This window comes from Hyperolius riggenbachi, chromosome 2, assembly GCF_040937935.1.
Source record: "Hyperolius riggenbachi isolate aHypRig1 chromosome 2, aHypRig1.pri, whole genome shotgun sequence".
Lineage (NCBI taxonomy): Eukaryota > Metazoa > Chordata > Amphibia > Anura > Hyperoliidae > Hyperolius > Hyperolius riggenbachi.
In genome coordinates, this window is record NC_090647.1 from 332,854,791 (window position 1) to 332,873,833 (window position 19,043).

The following is a 19,043-nucleotide window of genomic DNA, read 5'->3' on the forward strand; positions in this document are numbered from 1 at the left end:
TTGTATATGCAAACAGGGGTTTCTGTTATAATACTGGTGACAAAATGTTGTCAGACTGTGAGATAGATTCTTGGAAGTGAGTTCCTTGATGGCCCCAGCTAGTGGTCCGAAAAGACCCGTTGGATTCTTAGATTCTCAGAAGAGGTGGCCCTGACCAGCCACCATTTCCGGGAACCATCAAGCATATGTAAGAGGCTTGAATCTCCTCTATTAAAGTGTTATCACAGTGGCTTATCTATTGGCTTAGCTCTAGGGACATACCTACAAATCATGGTGTTCTTTAATAGAAGTTTATTGTGCCCCCTCGCCCTGCATGTCACTGCAACAAACCATTTTACATTCCTGACAGGGGCCAGTTTACACTGTTACAGCCCTCCCCATATGCCCTATTCACTTTTTTTGCATCCTCCTGCCAACCATATTTGCTTATGCTTTCTCCACCAGGCACTGCCATGAAAAACATCCCGTAACAATGAGGCTTAATTATGCTATAGATCTATCTCCAAATTAATTTAAAGAGACTCCGTAACAAAAATTGCATCCTGTTTTTTATCATTCTACAAGTTCCAAAAGCTTTTCTAATGTGCTCTGGCTTACTGCAGCACGTTCTACTATCACCATCTCTGTAATAAATCAACTTATCTCTCTCTTGTCAGACTTGTCAGCCTGTGTCTGGAAGGCTGCCAAGTTCTTCAGTGTTGTGGTTCTGCTATGAACTCCCCCTTCCCGACCCCTCTCTGCACACTGCCTGTGTGTTATTTAGATTAGGACAGCTTCTCTCTTCTCTCTCATCTTTTACAAGCTGGATAAATCGTCCTCTGAACTGGCTGGGCTTTCACATACTGAGGAATTACATACAGGCAGAGCTGTCTGCACTCTGCAGGAAGAAACAGCCTGACACTTCAGTGGAAGATAGATGCAGGGGGAAAGAAACACACAAATGATCTCTTGAGATTCAAAAGGAAGGGAGTATACAGCCTGCTTGTGTATGGATGTATTTTCTATGTGTGGACATACTGTACATCAACCTACTTCCTGTTTTGGTGGCCATTTTGTTTGTTTATAAACAAACTTTTTAAAACTGTTTTTAACCACTTTTAATGCGGCGAGGAGCGGCGAAATTGTGACAGAGGGTAATAGGAGATGTCCCCTAACGCACTGGTATGTTTACTTTTGTGTGATTTTAACAATACAGATTCTCTTTAAAGACTTACCGCATGGCTCTCAGAAAACCTACATTCATCACATGTATTCCTCTTCTAAGTTTTACCTGTATTTTCTCACCAGTCTTCACCTTTGGATAAATGCCAATTCCCACACAGAAACGTAATACCAATGCAAATCACTAGTCAGACTACTACAGCAGCATACAAATACAATATGCCCTCCTGCGAGTTGTTCTGTATGTGAACTGATCACAGGTGAACCTCAGGTAAAAGAAGACATACTTACCTCAGAAGAGGGAAACCTCTGGATCCTATAGAGGCTTCCCACACTGTCCTTGCACTGCTGGCATCTGCCAGGACTCTCCGGAAGATCTAGTCCATGCTCCTCTTCAGGCATGAGCGTGGCTGTGCTGCCTCCAGCGAGCCCTTGTCAGAATTCTTTGGTGGGTCTGTGCTCGACAACAGGTGACCAGAGGATGGTGTGGGAAGCCTCTATAGGATCCAGAGGCTTCCCTCTTCTGAGGTAAGAATGTCTTTTTAACCCAAGTTAGGTATACTTTAAATGGTGTAGCTACAACATACCACCAAAACTCACCTTTGGGAGCATGTAAATCAGCAGATATAGTCAATGACCTACAAATAACTTTGAGATTATGCAAATTTTTTTTAATTTGATGCAAAATTATGCTGCTTGGAACTGGACCAACCAAGTGGAGTAGCTGATGATTTTGATTGATTGAAGCTCCTTAAAGAGAAGCTCCGACCAAGAATTTAACTTTATCCCAATCAGTAGCTGATACCCCCTTTTACATGAGAAATATAATGATTTTCACAAACAGACCATCAGGGGGCGCTGTATGACTGATTTTGTGCTGAAACCCATCCCACAAGAGGCTCTGGTACCGTACGGTACTCTGGGCAAACTGCCACAATGTAACAATGTTCACAGACAGGAAATGGCTGTTTACAACTGTCTGCAAGGCCAGAACAGCTAGAAACAGGTACATAACCTGCACACAGTAAAAAGTCACCATGTAATACATGTCAGAATGTGAATCTGGGAGAGGAAAGATTTTACAATGAGCAAACACTGCCTAAATCATTTATACATAATTATGGTAAAAATAAAGCACTTTTTTTATTACATTATTTTCACTGGAGTTCCTCTTTAAAGTTGTGTGAACCGAACATTAATATTTGCATCAACTCAATATAATTAGCAAATCTCTCACCACCTCTATAAATTACAAGCCAGTCATTGTGTTTTTCTGTCACCTTGTGCCGTATTTAATTTCATGTGGGTTGGAGCTACAATACATCATGACATTTCACCATTTACATCCACAGCTGCGCCTATAAAACTTTTCTACTGTGAACTTTTATACTGTGCTGGATGGCAGAAATATTTAGTAATTATATTACTAAATAATGAACTATTACTAAATATTTAACTATTTAGTAAAAACAGATTTATATGCTTACACAGGTAAATTGAAGTGGTGTATTACAGAGGAACACTAAAAACATACTGCATAGTAGAATCAACTAAATGATTGAGGGTACCCACTGTACAATATCCTGGTCTCAGCATCGGAAACACTTCCTATAGCTATATTAGCTATGTATTGCTGTGTATTGGTATGTAGCCCTGGCCTTCCAATGAGGCTTAGACTAAGCTATTAATTATGTGGAATCCCCCCCCCCCCCCCCCCCATACGAGCATTCTGAGGGATCAGAGATAGTTTCTATTGGTTTTAAAACTCTGTAAATTAACATCCCATACAGATCACCTGCCAGTGCTTAAGACGTTGCCCACTGTGATAAATTACAGAAAGTAAGTCAGGGAGAAGAAATATTGGGAAAGCACTGACTAAATCATTTCTAAATGAATATTGTAAAAAAAAATGTAAGCACTTTTATTCATGTTATTTTGACTACAGTTGCTCTTTAATGGTTTAAATCCCCACAACCTGTCCATTGGGGCACCCCATTCTTTGTCCTTTTTGCCTTGAGTATCATTGTGTTCCAACAAAAATAACTATGTAACTATGTAACAAACTCTCATGGACTGAATAATGCTGTGAGCAGCTACACAGGCAGAATGCAGACCCACATCTTCATTATGTTATGTGCAATCTGTCAGCATGGTACAGCTCAGTCTCTGATTCGCTGACAGCCAGAACAGAGCAGAATGATGAACCAGCTCTGAACCTCTTCTGTCTTTTGCCCAGTGTGTAATTTTTAGTCCGCAAGTGTTTGCTGGTAAGAGAAAGAAAAGCATGGGTGGAAAAGAGGGAGGATTCTGGGACAATTAGGGGAAAATCTGCATAAGGCTAAAGTACTGGGAGGGAAGGAGGGAGGGAGGGAAGGAAGGAAGGAAGGAGGGAGGGAGGGAGATAAGGAAACAATCACAAGCAGCTTAAAGAGGTTCTGTGGAGGTGCTCAAAAGATAAAATCTGACTCTTACCTGGAGCTTCTATTGGCCGTCTGCAGCTGTAATGTCCCGCACCGTCCTCCTCTGATGCTCCGTTCCCCGCCGCCAGCTCCGGTCTGGTGCTCGCTCCTGCACGCGTCATCGGTAGCTTACTGCGCTGGCGCACTACAAAGTTTTCTTGTACTGCGACTGCGCAGTAAGCTCCTGATGATGCGCGCAGATGCGAGTACGCGTGCGGCCATGGCCGCGCAGCCACAGTGCAATTTGTCATGTGATTACACCGGGACTGGCGATGGGGAACGGAGCATTGGAGGAGGACAGCGTGGGACATTACATCTGCAGGGGGTCAATAGAAAGTGTCGGTTTTATCTTTTTAACCCCCTCCACAGAACTTCTTTAAAGGGGTTCTGTGGCGGTGCTCAAAAGATAAATTCTGACACTTACCTGGGGCTTCTATCTGCCCCCTGCAGCTGTAATGTTCTGTGCCATCCTCCTCCGATGCTCCGTTCCCCGCCGCCGGTCCCAGTCTAATATTCGTCTAAATAGACAACTAGTGCTCGCTCCCGTGCATGTCATCGGGAGCTCACTGCACAAGCGCAGTATGAAGTTTTCTTGTACTGCACCTGCGCAGTAAGTTCCTGATCGATTACGCACGCAGGAGCGAGCACGTGCGCCGCAGTGTAATTTGTCGCCTGATTACACCAGGACCGGCGGCAGGGGAATGGAGCATCGAAGGAGGACAGCGTGGGACATTACAGCTGCAGGGGCTGATAGAAGCCCCAGGTAAGTGTCAGTTTTTATCTTCTTAACCCCCTCCACAGAACTCCTTTAACCAGTTCAGGACTCAGCCTTTACCCCCCCTTAAGGACCAGCGCTGATTTCGAAGATCTGTGCTGGGTGGGCTCTACAGCCCCCAGTACAGATCAAATAACAGGCAGAGAGACCAGATCGCCCCCCTTTTTTCCCCACTAGGGGGTGATGTGCTGGGGGGTTCTGATCGCTCCTGCATGCGTGTGGGTGGCGAGGGGGGGAACCTCAAAGCCCCCTCTATGGCAGGATTCCCCCTCTCCCTCTTCTCCCTCCCTGCCCCCGAGATCGGAGGCTGCACAGGAACGGATCTGTCCTGTGCAGCCTCTAACAGGCTCCTGCCTGTCATGTGACAGCGATCCCCGGCCGCTGATTGGCCGGGGATCGCTGATCTAGTACAACGCTGCTACTGTTAGCAGCATTGTAAGAATGTAAACAAAGCGGATTATTTCCACTTGTGTTTATATTTAGCCTGCGAGCTGCGATCGGCAGCCCGCAGGCTATTCACGGAGCCCCCCGCCGTGAATTGACAGGAAGCAGCCGCTCGCGCGACCGGCTGTTTCCTGATTAATTAGCCTGCAGCCGGCGACGCAGATGTGCGTCGCTGGTCCTGCAGCTGCCAGCTACCACTTTGCCAATGCGCGTTATGAGTGCGCGGTCGGCAAGTGGTTAAGGGATCATGGTTGTCAGGACCCTTCTTGCTTTGGGTCCCATTGCAGTCACTATGGCTGATATGGTGGTTCTCATTTCACTTCTTAGCTGATTATTGATTAAAAAAATTCATAATCTGGCATATTTTAAAAGTGATATCAGGAATACATAAAAAATATTGCTGTGCTTGTTTAGTGCACTGACCTGAGTCCTTAAGCAGTGATTCATTGCGGACTCCTTATAACTTGACATAAAACCGAGGTTTGGAAAGATAATAAAATTCAATAAAATAACAAATATCTATCTAAACTTTTTGTTAATCATCATTAATTTCTTAAAACAGAAACTATTTGCAATAATGCAGGTTGGAGTGAGCTCCGAGATGTCTCCCAGTGCATCACTGCTGAAATATGAAAATCACCCATTGTTGTCCCTGTAAGCTAGCCACACCTCCAGATCCGCTGGAATGCAATGATGTGTCAGCTTGTTAATATTACAGAGCCACACTAATCCAACATGCATGCAGACTGTTTTGGATTGATTGATCCTCATCAGTGCATAGCATGGATTAATGTGGCTCTATGGAGTAGGACTTGAAAGATCCAGAGTTACAAAGCCACATTAATCCATGCCAGGAAATGTAGTTCACGTGATTGCACGCCTGTACCCACGTCACAAGATCACGGAAACAAACGCTCACCATTCAAAAAAATGGCTTCTTTTTTATAATATTTATTTATAAATTATTTAGTCAGTGTTTGTCCATTGTAAAATCTTTCCTCACCATGATTCACATTCTGAAATTAATTACAGATAGCCACATCTTCAGTCCTGTCAGGTTCAGCTCTACGCAATGTTTGTTTCTGAGAATTCCAAAGCCAGTGAAACTAACACTTTGTCTCCCAGAATGCTCTGGGCTAAACAACCTACAATGTGACATAATTGGGAGGGCGGAGCTACATACTATTATATAGCAATATATAGATTTAGGTAGTTTTTCTTAGGCTGAAACCATGGTGATAACTGTAAAAGCGATTTACCTGGAAAAATTACTTCATTGTACTGTATTTCACTACAGTGACTCTTTAACCACTTGAGGACCTAGGGCTTTCTACCCCTAAAGGACCGGCCACTTTTTTTCCATTCAGACCACTGCAGCTTTCACGGTTTATTGCTCGCTCATACAACCTACCACCTAAATGAATTTTGGCTCCTTTTCTTGTCACTAATAAAGCTTTCTTTTGGTGCTATTTGATTGCTCCTGCGATTTTTACTTTTTATTATATTCATCAAAAAAGACATGAATTTTGGCAAAAAAATGATTTTTTTAACTTTCTGTGCTGACATTTTTCAAATAAAGTAAAATTTCTGTATACATGCAGCGCGAAAAATGTGGACAAACATGTTTTTGATAAAAAAAAACCCATTCAGTGTATATTTATTGGTTTGGGTAAAAGTTATAGCGTTTACAAACTATGGTGCAAAAAGTGAATTTTCCCATTTTCAAGCATCTCTGACTTTTCTGACCCCCTGTCATGTTTCATGAGGGGCTAGAATTCCAGGATAGTATAAATACCCCCCAAATGACCCCATTTTGGAAAGAAGACATCCCAAAGTATTCACTGAGAGGCATAGTGAGTTCATAGAAGATATTATTTTTTGTCACAAGTAAGCGGAAAATGACACTTTGTGAGAAAAAAAAAAAAAAAGTTTCCATTTCTTCTAACTTGCGACAAAAAAAAAATGAAATCTGCTACGGACTCACCATGCCCCTCTCTGAATACCTTGAAGGGTCTACTTTCCAAAATGGGATCATTTGTGGGGTGTGTTTACTGTCTTGACATTTTGGGGGGTGCTAAATTGTAAGCACCCCTGTAAAGCCTAAAGGTGCTCATTGGACTTTGGACCCCTTAGCGCAGTTAGGCTGCAAAAAAGTGCCACACATGTGGTATTGCCGTACTCAGGAGAAGTAGTATAATGTGTTTTGGGGTGTATTTTTACACATACCCATGCTGGGTGGGAGAAATATCTCTGTAAATGACAATTTGTTAATTTTTTTTACACACAATTGTCCATTTACAGAGATATTTCTCCCACTCAGCATGGGTATGTGTAAAAATACACCACAAAACACATTATACTACTTCTCCTGAGTACGGCGATACCACATGTGTGGCACTTTTTTGCACCCTAACTGCGCTAAAGGGCCCAAAGTCCAATGAGTACCTTTAGGATTTCACAGGTCATTTTGAGAAATTTCGTTTCAAGACTACTCCTCACGGTTTAGGGCCCCTAAAATGCCAGGGCAGTATAGGAACCGTACAAATGACCCCATTTTAGAAAGAAGACACCCCAAGGTATTCCGTTAGGAGTATGGTGAGTTCATAGAAGATTTTATTTTTTGTCACAAGTTAGTGGAAAATGACACTTTGTGAAAAAACACAATTAAAATCAATTTCCGCTAACTTTTGACAAAAAATAAAATCTTCTATGAACTCACCATACTCCTAACGGAATACCTTGGGGTGTCTTCTTTCTAAAATGGGGTCATTTGTGGGGTTCCTATACTGCCCTGGCATTTTAGGGGCCCTAAACCGTGAGGAGTAGTCTTGAAACGAAATTTCTCAAAATGACCTGTGAAATCCTAAAGGTACTCATTGGACTTTGGGCCCTTTAGCGCAGTTAGGGTGCAAAAAAGTGCCACACATGTGGTATCGCCATACTCGGGAGAAGTAGTACAATGTGTTTTGGGGTGTATTTTTACACATACCCATGCTGGGTGGGAGAAATACCTCTGTAAATGGACAATTGTGTGTAAAAAAATCAAAAGATTGTCATTTACAGAGGTATTTCTCCCACCCAGCATGCGTATGTGTAAAAATACACCCCAAAACACATTGTACTACTTCTCCCGAGTACGGCGATACCACATGTGTGGCACTTTTTTGCACCCTAACTGCACTAAGGGGCCCAAAGTCCAATGAGTACCTTTAGGATTTCACAGGTCATTTTTGTTTCAAGACTACTCCTCACGGTTTAGGGCCCCTAAAATGCCAGGGCAGTATAGGAACCCCACTAATGACCCCATTTTAGAAAGAAGACACCCCAAGGTATTCCGTTAGGAGTATGGTGAGTTCATAGAAGTTTTTATTTTTTGTCACAAGTTAGCGGAAATTGATTTTAATAGTTTTTTTTCACAAAGTGTCATTTTCCGCTAACTTGTGACAAAAAATAGAATCTTCTATGAACTCACCATACTCCGTACGGAATACCTTTGGGTGTCTTCTTTCTAGAATGGGGTCATTTGTGGGGGTTCTTATACTGCCCTGGCATTTTAGGGGCCCTAAACCGTGAGGAGTAGTCTTGAAACCAAATGTCGCAAAATGACCTGTGAAATCCTAAAGGTACTCATTGGACTTTGGGCCCCTTAGCGTACTTAGGGTGTACTCAGGAGAAGTAGTATAATGCGTTTTGGGGTGTATTTTTACACATACCCATGCTAAGTGGGAGAAATATCTCTGTAAATGACAATTGTTTGATTTTTTTACACACAATTGTCCATTTACATAGAAATTTCTCCCACCCAGCATGGGTATGTGTAAAAATACACCCCAAAACACATTATACTACTTTTCCTGAGTACGGCGGTACCACATGTGTGACACTTTTTTGCAGCCTAGGTGCGCTAAGGGGCCCAACGTCCTATTCACAGGTCATTTTGAAGCATTTGTTTTCTAGACTACTCCTCGCGGTTTAGGGCCCCTAAAATGCCAGGGCAGTATAGGAACCCCACAAGTGACCCCATTTTAGAAAGAAGACACCCCAAGGTATTCCGTTAGGTGTATGGCGAGTTCATAGAAGATTTTATTTTTTGTCACAAGTTAGTGAAAAATGACACTTTGTGAAAAAAAACCAATAATAATTAATTTCCGCTAACTTTTGACAAAAAATAAAATCTTCTATGAACTCGTCATACACCTAACAGAATACATTGGGGTGTCTTTTTTTCTAAAATGGGGTCACTTGTGGGGTTCCTATACCGCCCTGGCATTTTACAGGCCCAAAACCGTGAGTAGTCTGGAAACCAAATGTCTCAAAATGACTGTTCAGGGGTATAAGCATCTGCAAATTTTGATGACAGGTGGTCTATGAGGGGGCGAATTTTGTGGAACCGGTCATAAGCAGGGTGGCCTTTTAGATGACAGGTTGTATTAGGCCTGATCTGATGGATAGGAGTGCTAGGGGGGTGACAGAAGGTGATTGATGGGTGTCTCAGGGGGTGGTTAGAGGGGAAAATAGATGCAATCAATGCACTGGGGAGGTGATCGGAAGGGGGTCTGAGGGTTTGGCCGAGTGATCAGGAGCCCACACGGGGCAAATTGGGGCCTGATCTGATGGGTAGGTGTGCTAGGGGGTGACAGGAGGTGATTGATGGGTGTCTCAAGGTGTGATTAGAGGGGGGAATAGATGCAAGCAATGCACTGGCGAGGTGATCAGGGCTGGGGTCTGAGGGCATTCTGAGGGTGTGGGCGGGTGATTGAGTGCCCTAGGGGCAGATAGGGGTCTAATCTGATAGGTAGCAGTGACAGGGGGTGATTGATGGGTAATTAGTGGGTGTTTAGGGTAGAGAATAGATGGAAACACTGCGCTTGGGTGGTGATCTGATGTCGGATCTGCGGGCGATCTATTGGTGTGGGTGGGTGATCAGTTTGCCCGCAAGGGGCAGGTTAGGGGCTGATTGTTGGGTGGCAGTGACAGGGGGTGATTGATGGGTGATAGGTGATTGGCAGGTGATTGACAGGTGATCAGTGGGTTATTACAGGGAAGGACAGATGTAAATATTGCACTGGCGAATTGATAAAGGGGGGTCTGAGGGCAATCTGAGCGTGTAGGCGGGTGATTGGGTGCCCGCAAGGGGCAGATTAGGGTCTGATCTGATAGGTAACAGTGACAGGTGGTGATAGGGAGTGATTGATGGGTGATTGATGGGTAATTAGTGGGTGTTTAGAGGGGAGAATAGATGTAAACGCTGCGCTTGGGTGGTGATCTGATGTCGGATCTGCGGGCGATCTATTGGTGTGGGTGGGTGATCAGATTGCCCGCAAGGGGCAGGTTAGGGGCTGATTGTTGGGTGGCAGTGACAGGGGGTGATTGATGGGTGATAGGTGATTGGCAGGTGATTGACAGGTGATCAGTGGGTTATTACAGGGAAGGACAGATGTAATTAATGCACTGGCGAATTGATAAGGGGGGGGGGGGGTCTGAGGGCAATCTGAGCGTGTGGGCGGGTGATTGGGTGCCCGCAAGGGGCAGATTAGGGTCTGATCTGATCGGTAACAGTGACAGGTGGTGATAGGGGGTGATTGATGGGTGATTGATGGGTAATTAGTGGGTGTTTAGAGAAGATAACAGATGTAAACGATACATTTGGGAGGTAATCTGACGGCGGGTTTGCGGGCGATCTAATGGTGTGGGTGGGTGATCAGATTGCCCGCAAGGGGCAGGTTAGGGGCTGATTGATGGGTGGCAGTGACAGGGGGTGACAGGGGGTGATTGATGGGTGATAGGTGATTGGCAGGTGATTGACAGGTGATCAGTGGGTTATTACAGGGAAGAACAGATGTAATTAATGCACTAGTGAATTGATAAGGGGGGGTCAGAGGGCAATCTGAGCGTGTGGGCGGGTGATTGGGTGCCCGCAAGGGGCAGATTAGGGTCTGATCTGATAGGTAAAAGTGACAGGTGGTGATAGGGGGTGATTGATGGGTGATTGATGGGTAATTAGTGGGTGTTTAGAGTAGAGAATAGATGTAAACAATGGATTTGGGAGGTGATCTGATGTCGGATCTGTGGGCGATCTATTGGTGTGGGGGGGTGATCAGATTGCCCGCAAGGGGCAGGTTAGGGGCTGATTGATGGGTGGCAGTGACAGGAGGTGATTGACGGGTGATTGACGGGTGATTGACAGGTGATTGACAGGTGATCAGGGGGATAGATGCATACAGTAAACAGGGGGGGGTGGTCTGGGGCCGGGGTCTGGGGAGAATCTGAGGGGTGGGGGGTGATCAGGAGGGGGCAGGGAGCAGGGGGGGGGGGATAAAAAAAAATAGCGTTGACAGATAGTGACAGGGAGTGATTGATGGGTGATTAGGGGGGTGATTGGGTGCAAACAGGGGTCTGGGGGGTGGGCAGGGGGGGTCTGATGGGTGCTGTGGGCGATCTGGGGCAGGGGGGGAGAAATCAGTGTGCTTGGGTGCAGACTAGGGTGGCTGCAGCCTGCCCTGGTGGTCCCTCGGACACTGGGACCACCAGGGCAGGAGGCAGCCTGTATAATACACTTTGTAAACATTACAAAGTGTATTATACACTTTGTATGCGGCGATCGCGGGGTTAACATCCCGCCGGCGGTTCCGTATAGCCGGCGGGATGTTGCGGCGAGCGAGCGGTGACAGGCGCCGGCGGAGGATCGCGTCACGGATGACGCGATCGCTCCGCCCATGCCCTTAGAAGGACCGCCGCCTCTGTGGGTGAGCCGGTCCTTCAGGGCTCCACTTCCCGGCCGCCTCTGTGCGTTAGGCGGTCGGGAAGTGGTTAAAGAGAATAAGATATAAATAGGCATTGTAGATGCTTCAATGTAAGGTGAAAACAAGCTCGAATCTTTGTTACTGATCAAACTTTTTTAGAGGACTTGAATTCTCTAACTCAGAAACTCTGTCCAACTTCTTCTTGTCGTTATTATTATAATTTATTCATGCAGTGACAGCAAGACCTGGGTTGTGGTGTATTCATTGTTGTGTAGACAATCGGAATAGGTACAATGCCACTGCACAGGAAAGTATGTGAAGTATAACAAAGATACTTGCATGTGCACTGTGATAACTTACTTGAGTGGAAAGTGTACATATCACTATTTTTTTAAGCTAATCTGTCCTGCTGTTCCATAACTCCCTTAATATGAAATTGTTCAGGGTCATGCTGGCAGAAAGTCTCATGTTCCGGCTTCTAAACTCTGCAGTAGCAGTGAGCTTTGTTGACATGCACCAACTCCCACTCCTTCCCTAGAGATCAGTGTACAACAAAGATCATGTTCTGTTACACTGAACAGCCCATCCCTGTAAACCATATAGCAACGTATTTTGTCAAAAAGAAATAGGAGCACACAACACAAATAAAGCTATCATAAGCTGCAAGACCTAGAGTATCTTGGGTTCAACTAGAATTGGTGTGCCATTGCAAGCAGGGCTTAATATGTGAAGTTTGATTAACATTGGTTATCGTTCTTCTTGTCACAGGAACAAAAAATACTATTAAGCTTCTAAAAAAAATGTATATGCTGAAATGATGATCCCTTTGCTTCATACTTACAAACCAATCGAGTATATATGCACAGAAGGTGATACTGCTTGCTTGCCAGTTGGAAACAGCCCTTATTTCCCGCAATGCAACAAGGTTCACAGACAGCAAACCCTTTTTAAACCTGCTACGCAAATCCAATTTTGATTGGCCAAAAGCTTTCCAATTTTACCACATCCATGTAGCATGAGGGGCAACATATTTTTGATACTATGACCACATTCTGTAGGTAAGTTCTCATAGTTACATAGTCAGCTTGGTTGAAGAAAGACATTCATCCATCAAGTCCAACCGTAAAAAAAAAATATTACATCATAAATTACAGAAAGGTGGAAAAATTGTCCAGTCATTAGCCAATCAAAATTGCATGTGTGTATCCACCCTAAAGAACACAGGTAATCCAGCAAACCTGGTAGCATAGAGAATAGCACTCTCACCTTGCAGGGTTGGGTCCCCGGTTCAAATCCCAGCCAGTTCACTACCTGCAGAGTGCGTCCCCACATGTCTGCGTGGATTTCCTCTGGGCACACCAGTTTCCTCTCAAAAATATGCAAAATAGTTAATTTGCTCCCCCCCCCCCAAAAAAAATTACATTTTGTAAAACTGTGTTTTTGCATAGTGGCATAGTGATTAGCACTCTCACCTTGCAGAGCTAGGTCCCTGGTTTGAATCTCACCCAGGGCACTATTTAGTTTTTATATTCTCCCCATATCTACATGGATTTCCTCCAAGCTCTCTGATTTCCTCCCACATTTTTGGTAGATAAAGGGACATTGAACAGGTTGAAAAATCACAATTTGTACTTACCTGGCTTCTGCCAGCTCAGTACAGTAGGCCACGAGGTCCCCTGGCATCTTCCTGGCTCCTCTCCCGGTCCCGCCAGTACGAGTCCACACAGCGCACATTTCGTGTCATCATGCGGCCAGCACGCATCATCATGCTAACCGGCGAGAGAGTAATGCGCATGCGTGATTCAGGGGTAGAGAACCGCGCATTCGCAGGACTCTCAGCCAGCATGATGATGGTTGCCGGCTGGCATGATGGCGCGTAGCAGCCAGCATTATGATGCAAAACGAGCATGGCGGGGACTCGACTTTAGGCCGAAGTAACCAACTAATGGAGCCACGTATTTTGTAGTATATACAGGCGCTGATCCAAACTTTATCTCATGTGTATGTTCAACCAGCTGCTCAGGATAAACCACATCCACAATTGGTTCCAAGAAAAATGCATACAAATCCACAGCGCTTGGTACTCAAATCTACATCACATCATCAGGGACGGCGCAAGGCCGAAACCTGTAGGAACTGGAGACTGGGCAACTTATATGAGATCGTTTTTTGGATTTTAAATGTGTACTGGGTTACACTATAAGCTTTTAACTACTAAGGGTCCCTGTCAAAAGGACCCTGGAAGTAAGTCATTGTATATGTGATGTAGATTCAGCTTCTAATAAATGTTTATGGGATTCTTGGATGGAGGCGTGACCTTTCTCAATTTATTTCTGGTGATGGTCACTGTGGAAATATGCTTTTGAGCACTGTGGGGTTACTGCAGATGCCGATTTGAGTACCAAGCGCTGTGGATTTGTATGCAATCAATGGAGCCACCAGCAGGACTGGAAGAGGAGTCAGGAGGATGAGCGGGGACCTCTCGGTGGGCTGGAGGAAGCCCCAGGTAAGTACAAATTGTGATTTTTCAACCTGCTCAGTATCCCTTTAAGTGAAGATGCAGATAAATGAATTGACTTCCCCCTACAATTGGCCCTAGATTATGATGTAAACATGACTATGGTAGGTATTGGATTGTGAGACCCTCTGAGGGACAGTTAAATGACAACACTATATACTCTGCACAGAGCTCTGGAAGATGTCAGCGTAATATAAATACTAAATCTCTATATATAAAATCGGATGTATGTGTGTGTGTGTGTGTGTATGTATGTGTGTGTGTGTATGTATGTATGTACTGTATGTGCCGCGATCACGCGAAAACGCCTTGACCGATTTGAACGAAACTTGGTATACAAATCCCTTACTACCTGGGATGATATGTTCTGGGGGTCTCGCGTCCCCCCTGCACACCTGGGCGGAGCTACAAACAGCCAATCATATTCCACCCATTCAAGTGAATGGAAAAAATGGAAAAGGCTGCCATTCTCACAGTAATTGAGCCAGAGTCCCCACATTTGGCACAGTTGGTCACTTGGTGACCGAGGTTGCAAATCCAGGAAAAGTGGGCGGAGCATAAAACAGCCAATGCAATTTCAGACATTCATTTTAAATGGAAACATGTAAACTGTTGCCATTCTTACACGGTTAATCGCAGGGTTTTCAAACTTGGCAAACTTGGTCACTGGGTGAATGAGATTAATATTCAGGAAAGTGGGTGGAGCCTACAACAGCCAATCAAAAGTCACCTATTGATTTTCAAGGGGAATATTAAAACTGCTGCCATTCTTACACTGTTAATGGCAGAGGCTTCAAACTTGCTACAGTCGGTCATTGGGTGACTGGGGTCCAAATTCACTGAAGGGGCGGGGCCACAAACAGCCAATCAGACTTTCTTGGTGGATAAACTGCTTCCATTCACACATTTTTGATGCCAGGAACCTGAAAGCTCACAAACTTGTGGGTCAAGGTTACAAAAAATGGGCGGAGCCAAAAATAAAGTTCACTAGGAAAATATAAACTGCAGCCATTCTTACACTGTTACTGGCAGGGTTCTCAAACTTTGCACAGTTGGTCACTGGGTGAATGGGATGAATATTCAAGAGAGTGGGTGGAGCCTACAACAGCGAATTAAAATGTACCTGTTGATTTTCAAAGGGAATATTTACATTGCTGCCATTCTTACACTGTTAATAGCAGATGCTTCAAACCTGCTACTGTTAGTCACTGGATGACTGGGGTTCAAATTTGGAAAGGGGGCGGAGCCACAAACAGCCAATCAGATTTGTTTAATTTCAAAGGGAATATACAAATAATTGATACCAAAAGCCCAAAGCTCATAAACTTGATCATTGAGTGACTGTATGTTAAAGGAATACTATCGATACCCAAGTGTTCTAAAATGACAGTGTGCAAATTATGTCTAAGTAGCTGTGTAAACATTTTCCTACTTTTCATGTTAAATATCAGAGGCAAAAGCTGTAATTTATTGAGGGTAAGATTTAGCTATATTGGGACAAATCAATTGCAGAAGGGGTGTCTGCTTCAATGCACAGCCAGAGTTGCATCAGACTACAGAAAGCAAATATCAAACATATCAAACTCTGAAAGCAAAAACAGTATGGGTAGCTGTGACAATTAGTTACATTTCCTCTGCTCTCTTCAGACACTTCAGTCAGAGACACAAGACACAGGAGCTGCAGCTGTTGGGAGCTCTCTTCTCTGTCACACACAGAGCTGCACATAGAGTTAACTGATCAAGTGTGAGGGGAATTTCCCCTCTCCTCATGGCTCAGTCAGCCGTCAGTTTTGGCGTCAGTAAAGATTGAATGTATTTTGATAACAGTAAACAAAGAAGTTGCTACTAAAATGTATACACCAGTACTTAGCAGCACTTCCCAAACAATTCCTGTGTCAATTGAAAAAAAATATGTGAATCGATAGTATTCCTTTAAGGTTAGAAAAAATGGGCGGAGCCAACTACATTTTCTTCCAGGGGAAAATGTAAACTGCAGCCATTCTTACACTGTTAATGGCAGGGTTCCCAAACTTGACACAGTGGGCCACTGGGTGACTGGGATTAATATTCAGAAATGTGGGTGGAGCCAACAACAGCCAATCAAATTTCACCTATTGATTTTCAAGGGGAATATTTACATTGCTACCATTCTTACATTGTTAATGGCAGAGGCCTCTTAGCTGATAGGTGACTGGGGTCCAAATTCACTAAAGGGGCGGAGCCACAAACAGCTAATCGGATTTGTTAGATTGATTTCAGCCATTCTGTTATTGGCAGGATTCACAAACGTGACACAGTTGGTCAATGGATGAATGGGATTAATATTCAGGAAAGTGGGTGGAACCTACAACAGCCAATCAAAATTCACCTATTGATTTTTAAGGGAAATATTGAAACTGCTGCCACTCTTACAATATTAATGGCAGAAGCCTCAAACCAGCTACAGTCGGTCATGAAGTGGATGGGGTCAAATCCACTAAAGGGTGGAGCCACAAACAGCCAATCAGATTACCTTACTGGATAAACTGCTTCCATTCACACATTTTTGATGGCAGAAACCCAAAAGCTCAAAACTTGGTCACTGGGATTTTCTGGGATTAATATTCAAAAAAATGGGTGAAGCCTAAAAAGAAAATCAAAATTCACCTGTTGATTTTCAAGGGTAATATTTAAATTGCTGCCATTCTTGCACTGTTAATGGCACAAGCCTCAAACCTGGTACAGTTGGTCATTGGGTCACAGGGGTTCAAATTCAGAAAAGGGGTGGAGCTACAAACAGCCAATCAGATTTGTTTCATCTCACTGGTAAATTACAAATTATTGATGCCAAGGACCCCAGAGCTCACAAACTTGGTCATTGAGTGACTGTGTGTCAAGGTTACAAAAAGTGGGCGGAGCCAAAAACACATTTCACAAGGAAAATATAAACTGCAGCCATTCTTACACTGTTAATGACAAGTGTTCTCCAACTTTGCCCAGATGGTCACTGGGTGACTGAGATTAATATTATGGGAAGTGGGTGGAGCCTATAATAGCCAATCAAAATTCACCTGTTGATTTTCAAGAGGAATATTTAAATTGCTTCCATTTTTGCTCTGTTAATGGCAGATGCCTCAAACCTGCTACAGTTGGTCATTGGATGACTGGGGTTCAAATGCCGGAGAGGGGCAGAGCCACAAACAGCCAATCTGATTTGTTTAATTTCTATGGGAATATACAAATTATTGATGACAAAGACCCCAAAGCTCACAAACTTGGTCATTGAGTATTTGTGTGTTAGGGTCGGAGCTAACACCAGCCAAATACATACCCCAGCCAAATACATACCCAGGCATCAGCTATTATTCATAAAAGTGGATGGAGCCTACAAAAGCCAATCAAAATTCATCTATTGATTTTCAAGGGAAGTATTTCATTACTGCCATTCTTGCACTGTTAATGGCACAAGCCCCTAACTGGGTACAGTTATTTATTGGGTGACAGGGGTTCAAATTCAGAAAAGGGGTGGAGACACAAACAGCCCATCAGATTTGTTTTATTTCAATGCAAAAAGATTCCACAGAGCTGGCACCACCAGATGAAGTAAAAATGCTTTTTATTCAAACGTCATTAAAATGACATTCAGTCAGTAATCAAATTGCAAAATTGTAGCAATGCCGACAGCACGCTGTTTCGGACTTGACGTCCTTTGTCAAGCCATACTGCTATCACTAACAGTGAAACACACCTCCTTTACATAGTAATCAGTTACACAATCAACCAATGAGTTTAAAATCCCTTCAACCAATGGGAAAGCCAGATAGGGAGTGAGGACCTGATGGGGAACTACTCACAATCATGTGATCCATGGTTGACCAATAGAAAGTCAGGTTGAGTAAACGTAACGTGCATGCGGACAAAATCTTCCGGTTACGCAAAAAATGACGTAATCGCGTCCCGTACGTGTAAAAATGTACGCATGCGCACCGGGATGCGTAAATTTAAAAATTCAATACATTAGGTGTCAACCCTAGTGCAGCTGGTCACAAAAGGTCCCAAAGCCACCCGAAAAAACAATGTTTCTCAGAATGGAGAGACATGGGTAGGCCACATCAAGAGAGGACAGAACCAACATACCAAAAGCACAAAAATCTAAACGGCCTGACCATAGATCATCAAAAATAGAAAAATAAAAAGCATCAAAAAAATACCTACCCCTGTCAGCATTGCCACTAGTTTACAGGAGCAATAATATAGAATATAGAATGCAGGCCAACAGGATCAATGCCAACTACACTAAAGCATCAAAAACAAAAACAAAAATGAAATACAGAAACTCAAATCATAATCCCGATTCAAACCCCCCTCCCCCCCGACCCATAACCCCCAGTCATTTAATCCACCAGGCTTCTCTATGTGCTAGTTCTTGTTTGCGGTTCAATTTTCCTCGCCAATCAGGGGGGACACTATCAATCACTTGAACTCTCATTTGTGAAACGTTATGTCGTGCTTCATTAAAATGACTAGATGCCGTCTGAGTAGAATCCTTGTTACGGATGGCAGTCTGATGACCCGACATCCTAACTTTAAGGGGTTTAGTCGTCATTCCAACGTACCCAGGGCAACATGGGCATACAATTAGATAAACTACATAACTCGAGTCACAAGAGTACCGTCTCCTAACAAAAAATCTTGTACCTTTAGAAGGGTGAGTGAAAAAACCGCCCTTAGTGATATGACTGCATAGATGACAACTAAGACAGGGATAGGTACCTATCCTGGCATTGTCAGGAGGCCTGTCCCTCGATACCCGGTGGTGAAAAACCTTATCCCTTACAGTAAGGGCTCTCTTGAAGGACAAGAGAATACGAGGAAAAGCCCCTTGTAAAAGGTGCCAATGTTTTCGAATGGCCTTGCCAATAGCTTCACTACAGGTATTAAATGTGGAAACAAATGGCACACGA